This window comes from Benincasa hispida, chromosome 9 (genome assembly GCF_027475165.1).
Source record: "Benincasa hispida cultivar pf3 chromosome 9, pf3_genome.v1.1, whole genome shotgun sequence".
Taxonomy (NCBI): Eukaryota; Viridiplantae; Streptophyta; class Magnoliopsida; order Cucurbitales; family Cucurbitaceae; genus Benincasa; species Benincasa hispida.
In genome coordinates, this window is record NC_143486.1 from 23,191,072 (window position 1) to 23,208,911 (window position 17,840).

General features: G+C 34.9%; 1 pseudogene; it reads right to left on the reverse strand.

Annotated features, from left to right (window-relative positions):
* LOC150033693 (uncharacterized) overlaps positions 1 to 17,840 on the reverse strand; it is a 28,771-nt pseudogene that overhangs the window by 2,641 nt on the left and 8,290 nt on the right.

Consider the following 17,840-nt stretch of genomic DNA (forward strand, 5'->3'; position numbering starts at 1 on the left):
TTTTAAATAGCAAAACTACTGTGAATATTTATAGCAAAATGTCAATAAGTTGCCTCACTTTCTTATATTTGAAAACAACCCTTTTTCATACGGTTAAAATAGATTTTGAATAATTAAAATCATTTTCTAAATGATAAAAAGTTATCTTGATCCTTTTAAAATCATTCCCAAATATGTGTTTGCACCATTTGAAGAGCCAAAGAGACTAAGGGAGTCTAAAATGGAGAAAATATTATAAATATTATGATAATAAATGCCTATTAGATGCTTATGCTTAGTATCCATTGACCATGTGTCATGTCATCATTTCCCAAAGAGTTATCTATGTAATTCACCTCCTACTTGCCAAATTGCCTATAAATAATGGTATTTGTGTAGGATTGTATCAACAACAGCAGAAGCACAAGTATCATCTAAGCATTCAAATTCACTAATTTTGGCAAAATATTAAGTATGCTCTTGCAGAAAAACAAGAGAGTTTCAAGACATACCTCTTGTAAAACTTCATCAAAGCTCATTCTCCAGCTACTATCTTCTCTTAATCTTGTTGCAGACCACCTCAAGATCTTCCCCACTATTCTCTTGGTGCTCTAGATTGAGTTGTGGGACTCAAAACAAGCTTGAATCAAGGGATGAAGGAGAAAAGCTCACTGCAGCAACCTTGTTGAAGAATCCTTTCTTCAACCCAAATTTTCTCTAAAATTCTCTATAGATTGCATCATCTTTTTCACTCCACATCATCTTTTTCACTCCAATCTCTTCACTATATTATAGATCAACATGTAAAGAAGTGAGTTGCATGAGTTGCAGCTCATGCTTGGAGAAGACAAAGTCAAGAAGATGCATTATGTGTGAGCTAATTCAAAGATGGATAATGGTAAATCTTTATTTTCCATTTTAAGTGTTTTGTTTTCTTCTCTTTTTTCAATTTTATCTCAAAAATCAAATTTTGATTTTATTAAATCTATTTTGATTTTAAAAATGAAAAAAATTTAATTAATTTCATAAATTAATTATTAAATAAAACTTAATTAATTTAATATCAAATATTAAATTAATTTTAATACATATCCATCTTTATATATTTAAATCATATTTAAATATATATAAATTCTCATATTCCGTCCAATTTTTAAATTAAACATGTAATTATATGTCATATAATTACTAATTTCCTTAATTTTAATTTGAACGTTTCAAATTAATTTATCAGCTATTCTAGAGCTAGTCCGTTACGAGCTAATAGGGGACCTCGCGGACCTACAGACCATGGGCTCCAACGATTCGAGATTAATTAGCTAAACTCATTAGACCAAATTAATCCCCATTCGTTAACTAATGAGTTACTCCACTAAAGCCCATAGTTGCATTCACCTCACTATAGATATATTATGTCCACATGATTTAACCATAATCAGCAAGTCGACCTTTCACAGGTTGTTCATAATAACGGTTGGATCAAATATCTGTTTTACCCCCGAGATTACGTTTTATTCCTAAGTCCCTACTGATCCTCTAATGAACAACTGGTTTATGATCCAATCACTAAACCAAACTCTCTCGGCCTAGTGAGAGGGTGGGGCACCTTGTTCAAAACCTGGATTCAGTACTTGAGAGAACAACCTTTCTTCTATCCCTAAATCGGGTAAGTGTGAACTTCGTCTTGTACCCTATGTCCCCAGCTATCTATTCGGTCTTACCCCTGAAATGGGAGTCTTATTGAGTCGGCGCTGTTGAGCCAACCCTCAACTATGCAAATCTAAGGGCAATCCCAAATAAATAGGAGTCCATAGTTAGCTCAGGATTAAGATCGAGTTACCTAGGCCATCTAGGTGAAATAGTCAGTCTTATACAGTAAACAACGTTATAAAATAAGAGTGACTTATTTCTTGGTCCTGATCTTATGCAAACTCATTGCATATGATGCCCCCACTCCTCATGTCATAATATGTATGAATTAGGATCACATCGTATGTAGCACTTTACAACTTTTTATAATAACTACAGAGTAGGCTACATCCAATGGTATTACCAAAATAAGGTTCTCAATCTTATTCATGTACCATAAATCATTTTGACTATTTACTCGAACTTGATCCACTCATATGTCTCCATATAAAGTTCAAGTACTCATACAATTGTTATAGGTTTTAGTTTATCGGATTTAGACTTTCGTACAATTTATGAATCAATAACAAGTATATTGATTATAGAAAATGTTTATCATTTTATAAACTGCAAGTTTTTAGGATATAAAACTCAACAATACTCCCACTTAGACTAAAACTCCAGTGGATCAATATATACAAGTATATACAATGTTGAGTTTACATGGAGAGAATAAAATGTACAAATACAATAAACTAGGACATTGAAATACCCATAAATTCTCTCACTTGCCCTAGTGATACAAAACTCGTAGACCTAGTGCTACTAGGTGACCCTCGAACACTTTAGCCAAGAGGGCCTTCATAAATGGATAAGTTAAGTTGTCTTAGGAAGCAATCTGGGTGACGACAACGTCTCCTCTGTGTACAATCTCCCTGATGAGATGGTATTTCCGTTCGATATGCTTTCCTCTTTTATGGCTTCGTGGTTCCTTTGAATTTGCAACTGCTCCATTGTTGTCATAATAGAGAGTGACAGACAGGTGCATTTTAGGAACTACTTCCAGATCTGTCAGGAACTTTCTGAGCCATATTGCTTCTTTTGTTGCTTCACTTGCAGCAACATACTCAGCTTCCATTGTGGAGTCTGCAATACAACTCTGTTGATGCTCCTCCATACCACTGCTCCTCAAGAGTAAATACTGACCCCAAAGTTGATTTCCTAGAATCAATATCGATCTGAAAGTCAGAATCAATGTTTCCAGTAAGGATCAGATCCTTAGCACCATACACGAGCATACAATGTAACACCCCGCACATTTTTGTTTAGTAATAATGTAATTTCAGTAACTTTATTATTTGAAATTTCAATAATTGTTATTAGTTGGAGGGCATTTTTGGAATTTTGGACTTCAAGTATAAGTGCGGGAATTTAGTTGTTGCATGAAATTATTCAATTTGAAAATTAATGGCAGGAATTAATTTTCTTTTGCAACGGAAAGAAATTTAATAGTATAAAGTGGAATAAGGAAAGGAATTAAATATAATTATACTTATTTCCTTTTTTTAATTTTATTATTATTATTATTATTATTATTATTTAAAAACCCACATTTCCCTTTCTTCCTCACGCATCCGCCGGCACCACCCCCCCTTTCCCCTCCCCCTCAATTTCTTCATCCTCCAGTCAAGACCCTAGCCGCCGCCCAAAGTCGTCGCGTCAGTTTCTTCTTCATGACCTTCGTCCACCACTGCTCAAGCGTCGTTCGCTTTTGCCGTTATTGGATCTATCGATTTGGGTAAGAGTTTGTCGTTTGGGTTGTTTTCGGTTGATTCTTGAATACTCATTTATTTTTGGCATCAATTGGTTGATACCCATTGTGTTTCAACTTTGGATTCAAGTTTGTGAAGGTATTGAGGTGTTGTTCAGTGAATTTGAAGTTTGTTTTAGCGAGTTTTGGTAAGTTTTATGCTTTGATGACTCTCTTGTGGATTAATTTTGGTTGTTGAGAAATTTTGGTAAAGTCATTTGGAAGCGATTTTTTTGATGAAGCTACATATGGATAATTTATTTGAGACAGTGGTAGTGAAATATGTATTTGATTCAAGCTTTAATCATGTAAGCCTAATTTCAAATTATGATTAGGGGGTTGATTCAAGAATTTCATTCAAGATGAAGAAGAGTTTGGTTTGCTAATTATTTGGACTTAAAATTGGAGGTTTGGAAGGTGAATTCGAATTGAACCACACCTTAGGTAAGGTTATCTGAAATATTTTGTAATATTTGGGTGTTTGGATTTTGGCCTTAACTATTAATTTTAAAGCTTGGTTTATGTTTAGGCTTGATTAACGATTCAAGAATTTCACAAAGATTCAATTGCTTTTTGGTTCGACCTAATATCAAGGTAAGTAATCTTACTACTGGAACTGCCCACGGACCAGGCATTAGATGTATGCTAGCATGTTAAATGAAGATTATGGCAGAATGACAGCATGAAAGATTGATAGTATAACATGATTAAAGTATGTTCTGTTACGAGATCAGAATTATTTATTTATGCACATAGACACTTGAATGCTAGTATAAGATTGTATGTACTTCCATGGTTGTATTTGATCTGATGATGTTGAGGTATACATGTATGTTATAGAACCATGATGTTGAGGTATATGTGTATGTTGTAGAGCTACGAGGATGAGATTTATATGTATGTCATAGATTTGTACAGTGATGATTATGATGTTGAGACTATGCAAATGTCCTTATGATTAGTTAGATGCCCATTAGATTTTGTGTTTCCTTCGGGATTCACTAATTTGTTTTTCCTTCAGGATTCATTAGTTTGTGTTTCCTTTGGGATTCACCAATTTATGTTTCCTTCGGGATTCACCAGTTTGTGTTTCCTTTGGGATTCACCAATTTGTGTCTCCTTCGGGATTCACCAGTTTGTGTCTCCTTCGGGATTCACTAGAGGTAGTGGGCATACTTAACTACAGTAGGATAGAACTCAGTTTCCTTCTTGTTTCATGTGCATATGTGTCCCATGAGGACTAGAGCAGTTTATATGTTTCACCAGAGGTAGGTATCTAGAGGACATAGATGCCTAGCCTAACCCCAGTGGCGGGGTTACTTACTAAGTATTTTATACTCATTCTTTCTCATGTTGTTGTTTCAGATAAGACTAGGGACGTGCCGGCGAATGACAAGCGAAATCCGTGATCGAGCTATTGGGACCAGTTTTTATTCTTCCGCTCATAAGACTTAGATTTCCTTCATGTTCTTGCTAAACTTTCAGTTTTGATGTTTGAAACTTATTATTAAGAATTGTTTTTCATACTTATTTGTTAACCTTTATGATTTATGGGTACCCTATTATTGTTTTTAATATTTGCATTTAATAAAGGACTTTTGAACTCCCCTTATCTATTTAGCTTTTATTTCACCATAAAAGAGTGTCGTTTTAAGTTCCATGTATGCATGTATTTAGTAACAGCCTAACTTAAGTCCAGGGGGTCGGGTCGTTGCATTAATCTCTCGTTCTCCGCAGATACTTGAGAATGTTTTTAACAGCAGTCCAATGATCATGACCAGGATTGGACTGAAATCTGCTGACAATTCCTATGGCATAGTATATATCGGGATGAGTATACAGCATTGCATACATCAAACTCCCAACTGCAGATGCATATGGAATTCAATTCATCTTCTCAACCTCTTGAGGTGTCTTAAGATTCTATTCCTTAGACAAGTGAATTCCATGCCTGAAAGGTAAAGATCCTTTCTTGGAATTTTGCATTTTATATCTAGACAACATCTTGTCTATATAAGATGCTTGAGATAATGCCAATGTTTTGTTCTTGCGATTTCGAACTATTTGGATTCCAAGAACATATTGTGCTTCTCCCAAATCTTTCATTTGGAATTGTGAAGCCATTCATCTCTTAACGTAAGCTAGATATTCTACCTCATTCTCAATGAGCAGAATATCATCAACATACAACACCAGAAAAGCGACAGTTTTGTTGAATATCTTTTTGTATACACAAGGTTCGTCAACATTTTGTTCAAAGCCATAAGATTTGACTGTAGTGTCAAATCTCATATTCCAGGATCTAGAAGCTTGTTTTAATCCATAAATGGATCGATTAAGCTTGCAAACCTTTTGCTCTTGACCCTACTATATAAACCCTTCTGATTGAGACATATAGATACTCTTTTCAAGATAGCCATTCAGAAAAGCTGTCTTGACATCCATTTACCATATTTCATAATCATAAAATGTGGCTATGGACAAGAGTATTCTAATAGACTTTATCATGGCAACTGGAGAGAAGATTTCTTCAAAATCTAACCCCTCTCTTTGGGTAAACCATTTTGCCACAAGTCTAGCTTTATAGGTTTGTACCTTACCAGCTTGATCCATTTTCTCTTGTAGATCCACTTGCAACCAATGGATTTTACCCCTTCTGGTTGATCTACAAGATCTCATACAGAATTAAAATACATAGATTCCATTTCAAGGTCCATGGCTTTAATCCATTGGTCTTTGTCCACATCATTTATTGCTTGATTAAAAGACAATGGATCCTCTAAACTATCGTCTGGCATGATGAGTTTAGTTTCAGTTAAACCCATGTACCAAACAGGCTATTGCACAACCCTCCCACTACGACGAGGCATTCTCAACTCTTGAGAATGATGTGGAGTCTCAATTTCATCAATAACTCTTTTTTATAGACCTGCTCTATCAACAACTCTTATTGAAGGATCTGCTCTATCAACAACTCTTGTTGATACGTTTTTCGTTTCTCTGAAATTTCTTCTATTACTAGCTTACAGCAAGGGATTCTTTACATAGTCTTCCTCTAGGAAAATTGTATTTGTCGACACAAATACTTTATCTTCCTGAGGATCATAAAAGAAACCACCTTTTGTTTCTTTTGAGCAGCCTACAAATAGGCATACTTTTGAACGTGTTCCAGCTTTTTAGGATTTTGCACCAACACATGTGTCGAACAACCCCAAAGTATGAAGCGATATAAATTTCCTTTACGTCCTTTCCAAAGCTCGTAAGGTGTTTCAAAAACACTTTTCAAGGGAACCATGTTCAAAATATACACCGCAGTCCTAACTGTGTGTCCCCAAAAGAATTTGGTAACTAAACGTAACTCATCATGGAACAAACCATGTCCAACAAGGTTCTATTTCTCCTCTCTACCACACCGTTCTGCTGAGGTGTGCCAGGGTCTGTGAGTTGAGATTGAATTCCATATTCTATCAAATAGTTGTGGAATTCTATGTCCATATACTCACCACCTCGATCCGATCGAAGTGTTTTAATCTTTTTACCTAATTGGTTCTCAACCTCAGCCTTATACTCTTTGAACTTTTCAAAACTTTCAGACTTTTCGTGCATTAGGTAAACATGCCCATACCTTGAATAATCATCTATAAAACTAATCAAATAGTCATACCCTCCTCTCGCTCTAACATTTAGAAGCCCACAAAGGTCTGAATAAATCAGCTCTAGGGGTTCTTTGGCTCTAAGACCTTTTCCAGAAAAAGATCTTTTTGTCATTTTACCCTCGAGACAGGACTCATAAGGTGGTAATGAACTGTCTTTCAACTTGTTTAAAAGACCGTTCTTAACCAATCTCTCAATCCTGTTGAGATTTATGTGACCCAGTCTCAAGTGCCAAAGATAGGAATTTAGAGAAATCTTCCTTTTCTTATGAGTCCCAACAATTTTAAACATCTCTATGTTCAACACAACTTTGACCTTAGTTGGTTTTAACATGTACAAGTTATTTTCTAATTTTGCAGAGCAAATCTATTTATTTCCCATATTGATGATGTTGGGAATGTCCTAGAACTCGCAGTTCGTGTTAAACATTCTATTTTATCAATAATAATGACTTGTTGATTTTGCATCTTATTATGAAAATCCAATAAACGCATCCTTGGCTATAGTCTGAATGCTATAACTTTATATAGTGAGATAAATAGGATTAAGTAGACAGTATATAGCCTAAATGGTCTAATAAGTATATGGATGAATTTTGATATCTCATCCTGGTAATATTATTAGATGTGGCCCACTCTGTAGTTGTTACAAGAAGTTGTAAGATGCTACAAACGATATGATCCACAAATCGTTTATGTTGAGATATGAGAGTGGGGGCATCTTATGCGATGAGTTTGCATATAGACTGGACCACGAAAATAGTCACTTTTTCTTTATAACGACCGTTTACCGTTAAAACTGACTATTTCATTTATTATATAAACTAGGTTAACTCGATCTTATTCCTGAGCTAGCTATGAACTCCTGTTTGTTCGGGATTATCCTTTGATCTGCAAACGGTGAGAGTAGTCCAACAGCATGCTCAATAAGCTTGCCATTTTAGGGATAAGACCGGATGAATAGTTGGGGACATAGCCTTGCAAGATGGAATTCACTCCTACCTTATTTAGGATTAGCAGATAGGTTTCTCTTAAGTACTGACTCCAGTTCTTGAACAAACAGGGCCCTACCTTCTCATGATAAAGAAAGGATTTGATTCATAGAGATTATGAATCAAAATTGTTCATTAGAGGATTAGTAGGAACTTAAGGAACAAGATGTAGTCATAGGGGTAAAACAGTATTTTTGACCTAGCTGTGATTATGAAAAACCTGTGAATGATCGACTTACTGATTATGGTTATTAAGTGGACATAATATATCTACAGTGAGGGGAGATCAACTATGGGCTATAGTGGCGTGTCCCGTTAGTTAACAAATGGGGGTTAGATCGAACTAATGAGTTTAGCCTATTAATCTCAAATCGTTGGAGCCCATGATCTGTAGGTCCACGAGGTCGCCCTACTAGCTCGTAAATGGATAAGCTTTAAGGTAGCTTGAGAAAATTAATTTGAAACGTTCAAATTAAATGGAACAAGAGATAATATATTTAAATATAATTTAAATATATGAAGATGATTATTGTGCAAAAATTAATTTAATATTTGATATTAAATTAATTAATATTTTAAATTAATTTATGAAATTAATTTAAGAAAATCATTTTTGTATTAAAATGGTTTTAAAATCATTTTTTGTTTTAAAAGAAAATGGAAAAATGGTTTTTCATGGTTGCACAAAATGGGGATTCAATTTTCTCCATTACCTTCATCTTCATGCTCACACAAAAGCCATTATTTTCTCTACATTGATTCTCCAAGCATGAGCTACAACACATGTTCATCTATTATATAAAGAAGATTGGAGTCGTTGGAGAAATGTGAATGCATAATTTTGAGAGAAAATTTTCTATGAAGAAGAAACTGTCTTCTTCAATCGGATGTTGTGAGCTCTTCTTGCTTCTTCACATCTTCAAGTTGTTCTTGAGTCCCACAACTCTGCCTAAAGCTCCAAAAGCATAGTAGGGAAGGTTTTGAGGTGGTTCACGGTGATATCAAGTGAAGACAATAGCTGTACAAACATTTTCTTGGAGAGTTCATCAAAGGTATGTTCTGAAAACCCACTTTTTAGAAGAGCATGCTTTAGTTTTTGCCAAAATTAGTGAATTTGAATGCTTATGGATCCTTGATACTTCCGCTGCATGTTATTTAACTCTTTTAGATGAACACTTCACCATTTTCGAAATAAACTTTATAATTTTGTTCTAGCAAACAAGAGACGAATATTAGATTCTTTTTCATAGAAGGAATATAATATACATTTTTCAAATAAATGTACTTATCTCCTATAAATAACTTCATGTCTCCCACTGCTTTGGCTGAAACAATCTCCTCAGTCCCTACATTAAAGATTGTTTCACCTTCGGTCAACTGTCTCCAAGAATTTATTTCCTATGAGATAGTACATACATGATTAGCGACACCTAAATCAATTATCCAGATTTTATCGTTTTCCACTAAACATGCTTCGATAACAAGTAAATCATATTTATCTTGTTGTTCGAATTCAGCATTCTCATCTACATAATTCAAAATTTCAGATGAGTTGGGAGATAAAGGACAATTCTCTGTTAAAACTCTTTTGGTATAATCAACTGCTAGTAATTTGTTTGTTGATTTGATTTTACTGTTATGTACATCGGAAGTGAGTATTACAGAAGAATTCGACATGCTGATAAAATTCAAACAAATTCTAATTAGCAAATTGTAATTAAATCCAAAGTCAAGTTTTAGCAAAAAGTAATAATGTACCCATAACCATTATTCATTTTCAACGATACTTTAGTGAGTCAGAATATGTGCTACCGTGGGGCAATCAGATACTCCTTCACTGAAGCAAACAAATTTGACCAAACACTATTCCTAGAATAACTCTTATTCCTTTTGTCTTCGGAATAATTCTTACTCCTATAGTCGTTTAGTTATCGTTTTTTGTCAAGATCTTTACTAACAACTTAGTAATTCTTATAAGTGTGACCCGCCATTTTCAGATCCTATAGGACGGTATGAATTTGCCTCCAAAATAGAAGACAACATCCAAGACGAAACTATAAGACCCTATTCATTTTACTGAAGCCTGGGTTGTTCCGAATCCTATGTTACAACCCTCCGTGGGTATAGCTGTCGCTAAACGACTAGCAAAGGGCTGCTTAAAGCTAACCAGCAGGCACAACATAGGAATCTCATTATTCAGACTAATGGAGGAGACCGTAGGATATATTGACACATATCCTTCACCCACTTACTATGAACTACTTCCTCCGTTTACCTTGATATTGACTCATACAAAACACTCTCCGTAAGGAGGCCACTTCCATGGTGACACAAAGCGTCATATGAATCTCACGATGTAAACTATGTGGAGACGTGGCAGTTGAAATCTATTTATCGTATAATAGACTTATATTTGAACAAATTCCTCTTGTTCACCGAAATCTAGATTTAAGCTAAAAATACTTTCCGTAGGGAGGTCACTTCTAGGGTGATACGAAGTACCACTTAAATTTGGATTGTGAACTCTTAGAAACGTGAGAGCTAAAAATAACGTATCGTATATGTTATTAATCTCCCACTGAAGTTTTCTAATAACTCTATCATATAGAAGTGATTAAACTGCCACTGAAGTGTTCTATTTGGGTAGATTTATACTTAGGTTCTTTTCGACTAATAAAACAACCCTAAGTCTATGTGGTTTATCTAAGTATAACTCTTATAATTGGATTTTAACCTATGATGTTTAGGTGATAAACCATATTATTACCTTACATCACTCACGTATACTCATAAAACCAGTTATCAACACTCAATAATTCGGGCATAATACCCAGGTAGGAGGTGTTCCGTAAACCATCAACTTAAGTACCCCCAGCCTTAGACATGATTATATACCGGTTGAGTTTGTAACTTAGGTTTTATAAGTTTTAACAATTAAAACAAGTGGTCAACCTACGTGAGCATGCAACTGTTGTTTATGGATTTTAAATGTCTAACCCAATTTTATAACAACTTATAAAACTTTAGACATGCTAAATATCCATAACATACATGAGGCATTTCAATATTTAATATAACATTTATATTAAATATGAGAAACCCTAACATGCATACTATATATTATAACAATTATAACATACTTTCAATGCATGTAACATGCTTCCTATGGTGGGATTTTAAATCTAAATGGCATACTATATGCACATACAAGATTTATTTAATTATAACATACATCAAATGCATAAATAATTAAACACAGACTGATATGGTTTTAGTTTTGGCAAAAACAAGCAAACAGAAGCCTAACTATTACAATCAGCTTCTGAATCGCTCCCGAACCGCTCGAACCACTCCAAAACGAACTCAAGTAGCTTGATCCGGACCCGAACCATTTTAACCAGACAAGCCAAGAACCATTCGAAGCTTAACCAGACCAGACCACAAGATAACTGGTCGAATCGACAGCCCTTGCACATGTTCAACATCTCGCTAAGTCTCATTGTTTAGTAATGACAACCATCATCTTGCATTTTGCCTGATCGTTTAGTAAATGTTTGATCGTTAAGCTACATGATCGTGTAGTATTTTCCTTCTATCGCATAGTGTCATCGTATAGTGCCGAAGGAAGCTACACGATCGTTTAGTGTCTCACACTATCACGTAGGTCCATTGTTTAGCACGGACAATTTACTACACGACCGCTTAGCTCCATCGTCTAATGCATGAAGTCGATCATTTAGTGCATGCAAAAGGTAAGCGATCACTTAATGCCATCGTATAGCATTCAACGCATCGCCCAGCTGCCGCACAAAGGTAAGGGATCGCGTAGTGTTATCACTTAGCAACTCGATGCATCGCTTAGCTGCCGCATAGAAGTGAACGATCAAGTAGTGCTATCGCTTAGTAACTCAACGCATCATTTAGCTCCCGATCAAAGATAAACAATCGTAGTAAGCGATCGCTCAGGGCTATCATATAGATCTTCATCGCATCGCTTAGCTCTCGCCCAAAGCTACACGATCATGTAGTGTCATCGCATAGCAATACAACGCATCGCTTAGCTCTAACAGGTACACGATCGTCTAGTGCACAACACCTCAACTATCAACACCCAAAGCTACACGATCGCTTAGCTTTTCTTCACATCGTCTAACGCATGAAGCTAAATGATCATTTAGCTACTGAAGCTCAATGACGATAAGAACAGAGGCTGATTTTCTGGAACTGCAACTTGGCCTCTTTGCTTGTTTCTTCGATTTATAGCTTAATTTCAACTCTAATGACTCCAAATAAATTACAGACTCTTGGGAACACATTAAAGCTCATCAAGCAAGAGCCAATTACAAATTTAAATGAGAAATTAAAGAAAATTAAACAGCCAAAACTCAAAAAACCATATCAGTGCACCAGTTTCATATTTCTCATATAAAACACCCACCAAAACAAAATTAAACCGAATTGAATGCTTATTTGATGCTCTGATACCAATTTTAAAATTGTATCAGCAACAGCAGAAGCATAAAGATCATCTAAGCATTCAAATTCACTAATTTTGGCAAAATATTAACATGCTCTTATAGAAAAACAAGTGAGTTTCAAGACATACCTCTTGTAGAACTTCTTCAAAGCTCCTTCTCCAGCTGTTATCTTCTCCAAATCTTGTTGCAGAGCAGCTCAAGATCTTCCCAATATTCTCTTGGTGCTCTAGATTTAGTTGTGGGACTCAAAACAAGCTTGAATCAAGAGATGAAGGAGAAAAGCTCACTGCAGAACCCTTGTTGAAGAACCCTTTCTTCAACCCGAATTTTCTCTAAAATTCTCAATAGATTGCATCATCTTTTTCACTCCAATATCTTCACTATATTGCAGATCAACATGCAAAGAAGTGAGTTGCATGAGTTGCAGTTCATGCTTGGAGAAGACAAAGCCAAGAAGATGCATTATGTGTGAGCTACTTAAAAAATGGATAATGGTAAATCTTCATTTTCCATTTTAAGTGTTTTGTTTTCTTCTCTCTTTTCAATTTTATCTCAAAAATATAAATTTGATTTTATTAAATCTATTTTTATTTTAAAAATGAAAATTTTTAATTAATTTCATAAATTAATTATTAAATAAAACTTAATTAATTTAATATCAAATATTAAATTAATTTTAACACATATCCATCTTTATATATTTAAATCATATTTAAATATATATAAATTCTACTATTCCATCTAATTCTCAAATTAAACATGTAATTATATCTCATATAATTACTAATTCCTTTAATTCTAATTTGAACGTTTCAAATTAACTTATCACGCTATTCTAGAGCTAGTCTATTACGAGCTAGCAAGGGGACCTCGCGGACTTACAGATCATAGGCTCCAACGATCCGAGATTAATTGGCTAAACTCATTAGACCAAATTAATCCTCATTCGTTAACTAATAGGTTAATCCACTAAAGCCCATAGTTGCACTCCCCTCACTGTAGATATATTATGTCCACATGATTTAACCATAATCAGCAAGTCGACCCTTCACAGATTGTTTGTAATAACGGCTCGGTCGAATATTTATTTTACCCCCGAGATTACGTCTTATTCCTCAAGTCCCTACTGATCCTCTAATGAACAACTGGTTTGTGATCCAATCACTAAACTAAACTCTCTCAGCCTAGTGAGAGGGTGGGGCCCCTTGTTCAAGACTTGGATTCAGTACTTGAGAGAAAAACCTTTCTCTTATCCCTAAATCGGGTAGGCATGAACTCCGTCTTGCACCCTATGTCTCCAGCTATCTATCTGGTCTTACCCCATAAATGGGAGTCTTATTAAGCTAGTGCTATTGAGCCAACTCTCAACTATGCAAATCTAAGGACAATCCTGAATAAATAGGAGTTTATAATTAGCTCAGGATTAAGATCGAGTTACCTAGGTCATCTAGGTGAAATAGTCAGTCTTATACAATAAACAACGTTATAAAGTAAGAGTGACTTATTTCTTGGTCCTGATCTTCTGCAAACTCATTGCATAGGACGCCCTCACTTCTCATGTCATAACATGTACGAATTAGGATCACATCGTATGTAGCACGTTACAACTCTTTGTAACAACTACAGAACAGGTCGTTTCCAATGGTGTTGCCAAAATAATGTACCCAATCTTATTCATGTACCATAGATCATTTTGACTATTTACTCGAACCTGATTCACTCTTATGTCTCCACATAAAGTTCAAGACTCATACAATAGTCATGGGTCCTAGTTTATTGGATTTAAACTATCGTACAATACAAGTATATTGATTATAGAAATGTTTATCATTTTATAAACTGCGAGTTTTTCGGACATAAAACCCAATAATTTGGTGGGTTTTGGAAGACACACGCATCGGGAAAATTCTATAAAATTGGAGAAAGTGGAGAATTTAGAGAAATTTCTTATTTTATATTTTGCTAATTTATTTTATTTTGTTTATTTATATATTATGTTTAATTTATTTTATTATTATAATATAATATATTTATTTTAATATTATATTTTATGGTATCATGTTCCTGTTGTGCTCCTCAAGTTCACAATACGTTATCAGCACGAGCTCTTATCGTTTTCCTTGCTAAAGGTAGGCAGGCCCTAAAGATATGCCACTTTTTCTCTCTTCATTATAATTAATAAATTAAATATTGTTTTATATATTTGATATATATTAAATTTCTAATATAAATATAATATTATGTAATAGTACTACTATGAAATTTTTATAAAATTAGAATTTGTAGCATTTGATATTAATGGTAATAATTATTTGTCATTAGTGCTTGATATCAAAATAAACCTAGATGCAAGAAAAATGTAATCATCATAAAACAAATTTTTTTCTTAAAGCTTGTCGTAAATAGATGCACTTGAGTATCCAAAATTTTAAATCAATATATTAGAGAAAACATTTTTCTACATTTCGGATATGCTCCTACAGTAGCAATATCGAGAGAAATGTTTTAATAGTATTCTAAACTAATTTCATGTCTTCTCATGGCCAAACCAAATAATGAGTTATTGATAAAAAATCATGAATCTCGACCAATCGGAACGATACCATTTCCTGAAGTGAATGTTGTGAATTTTAATAATAATCGTGGTCGAGGTCATGGTCGTTACATGATATGGCAGAGGAAGAAATGATTAATATTTTCGTTGTGGTCGTTAATGATGGAACACGAGACATACGCAGCGGAATAAGGATCTAATTACACTCTAATTGCTTTTAATTAATAGGGATAGTATACAACCTTTGTAGCTCCCGAAAAATGCTCTTCCTCGCTGAATCTCGACCCAAACACTTCCGGACCACCACTAGAGCTGACCTACTATCCTCTGGACTCAGAACCGAGTTGTGGGACCCGATGGATGAAGAAACTAAGAGAGAGAAAGAGATGAAAAAAAAGAGATGGATTTTTTTGGGTTGGGTTTTTATTTTTCCAGCCTAATTTTAGAAACTAAATTTCTATCCAAAATGCCAAAAATTTTTCCATCCAATTTGAAAGCCCAAATTTTTAGGAAAAAAAGCCATGCAAAATTGCATAAAACAAATCCATAAAAATCCAACACCACAAAATCCACTATCTAAGTGGGCTTGATGTCTCCACTATAAGCCAACACCTAGCCCACTATCTTGTTAGTGGAATTATCCAACAAAAGTTTGGATTTTCCCACTAACTTTAGCCAAAGGGCAAAATAGTCATTTTATCAAAGTCAAACTTGACCGAAAAGTCAACATTTTGACTTTTTATGATTTTTTCCATGTTGACTAATTTTGACCTCTCGAGCATGAATCTGCATTCATTTTCTCGAAATTCAAATCATATTTGAATATAAAGTCAGTCCAAGTTTGACCATTTTCATTATTTCCGAGCTTCCGAATATGAACGTATTCATATTCTTGATATTTAAATCACATTTAAATATTAAAGCTGTATCTCTAAACTGAAAAATCGACCACTATATCACATATACTCATTGGTTTCTCTCTCTTCACCTAAGTCAAACAATTCGAATTATTCTATCATACTGTTCTAAGTTTATTCCATATGAGCTAGTAGGGGAACCTAATGGACCTATAGATCATGGGCTCCAACGATATAAGATTAACTGGCTAAAACTCTTTTAGACGGAGTTAATCAACATTCGTTAACTAACGGGTCATTCCACTATAGTCCCGTAGTTGCACTCCCCTCACTATAGATATATTTGTGTCCATATGATATAACCATGATTAGTAAGCTAATCCTTCACAGGTTTTTCGTAATCTCGGTTGGGTCATAAAAACCGTTTTACCCTCAAAACTACATCTTGTTCCTTAAGTTCCACTGATCCTCTAATGAACAATTGGTTTAAGGTCCAACCTATAAACCGAACCCCTCTCGGGCCAAGGAGAGGGTGGGGCCCCTTGTTCAAGACCTGGATTCAGTACTAAAGGGAACAACCTATCTACTATCCCTATAATGGGTAGGAGTGAATTTCGTCTTGCACCCTATGTTCCCAACTATCCACCTGATCTCACCCCTGAAATAGGAGGCTTATTGGGCCAGCGATAATGAGTTGCCCTCACCTATGCAGATCTAAGGATAATTCCGAGTGAACAGGAGTTCATAGTTATCTCGGGATTAAGATTAAGTTACCTAGGTCATCAATTAACGAAATAGTCAGTTTTATACATAAAACGGCGTTTAGAACGTAAAAAATGATTATTTCATGGTTCAGTCTTATGTAAACTCTTTTATAGGATGCCTCCACTTTCATGTCTCCACATGAACGATTTAGGATCACATCGTTTGTACTAACTACAAAATGGGCCGCATCCATAGTGTCCCCAGAATAAGGCGCCCAACCTTATTCATATACTATAGACCATTTTGGCTATATATTTGAACTTGATCCACATTTATGTCACTACATAAAGTTCAAACTACATTAAATAGCCTCAAGACCTTAGTTTATTGGATTCAAGATTACAATTTCAATAACAATTTTATCGAAAAACAAAACAGAATATGATTATCAATTTACAAACTACGAGTTTTAGGACATAAAATCCAAAAAACTCCCACTTGGACTAAAACTCCTAGTGGAGTATCACAATGTTGAATTTAAGTAAGAAACATATGAGTACAATAAACATATGAATACAATGAACTAGGGCATATACCCAAAAGTTCTCCCACTTGTCCTAGTTTACAAACTTCGTAGACCTAGACTCTGTAGGTGACCTTCAAACACTTTAGCCGTGAGGGCCTTTGTAAAAGAATCAGCAATGTTTTACTTAGAAGATAGGGTCACTACAACGTCTCCATGATGTACAATCCCCTGGATAAGATGGTATTTGCGCTCAATATACTTGCTGTGCTTATGGCTTCTTGGTTTTCTTGAATTTGCAACTGCACCACTATTATCACAATATAGGGTGATAGGCAGATGCATATTTGGAACGACTTCCAAATCTATCAAGAATTTCCTCAACCATATTGCTTCCTTTGCTGCTTCACATGCAGCTACGTATTCAGCTTCCATTGTGGAGTCCGCAATACATTTTTGCTTCACACTTCTCCACACTACTGCTCATCCATTCAGAATGAACACTGATCCCGATGTAGATTTTCTTGCATCTTTATTGGTTTGAAAATCAGAGTCAATGTATCCAGTAAGGATCAAATCCTTAGTACCATACACGAGCATATAGTTCCTCGTTCTCCTAAGATACTTGAGGATATTCTTAACGGCAGTCCAATGATCATA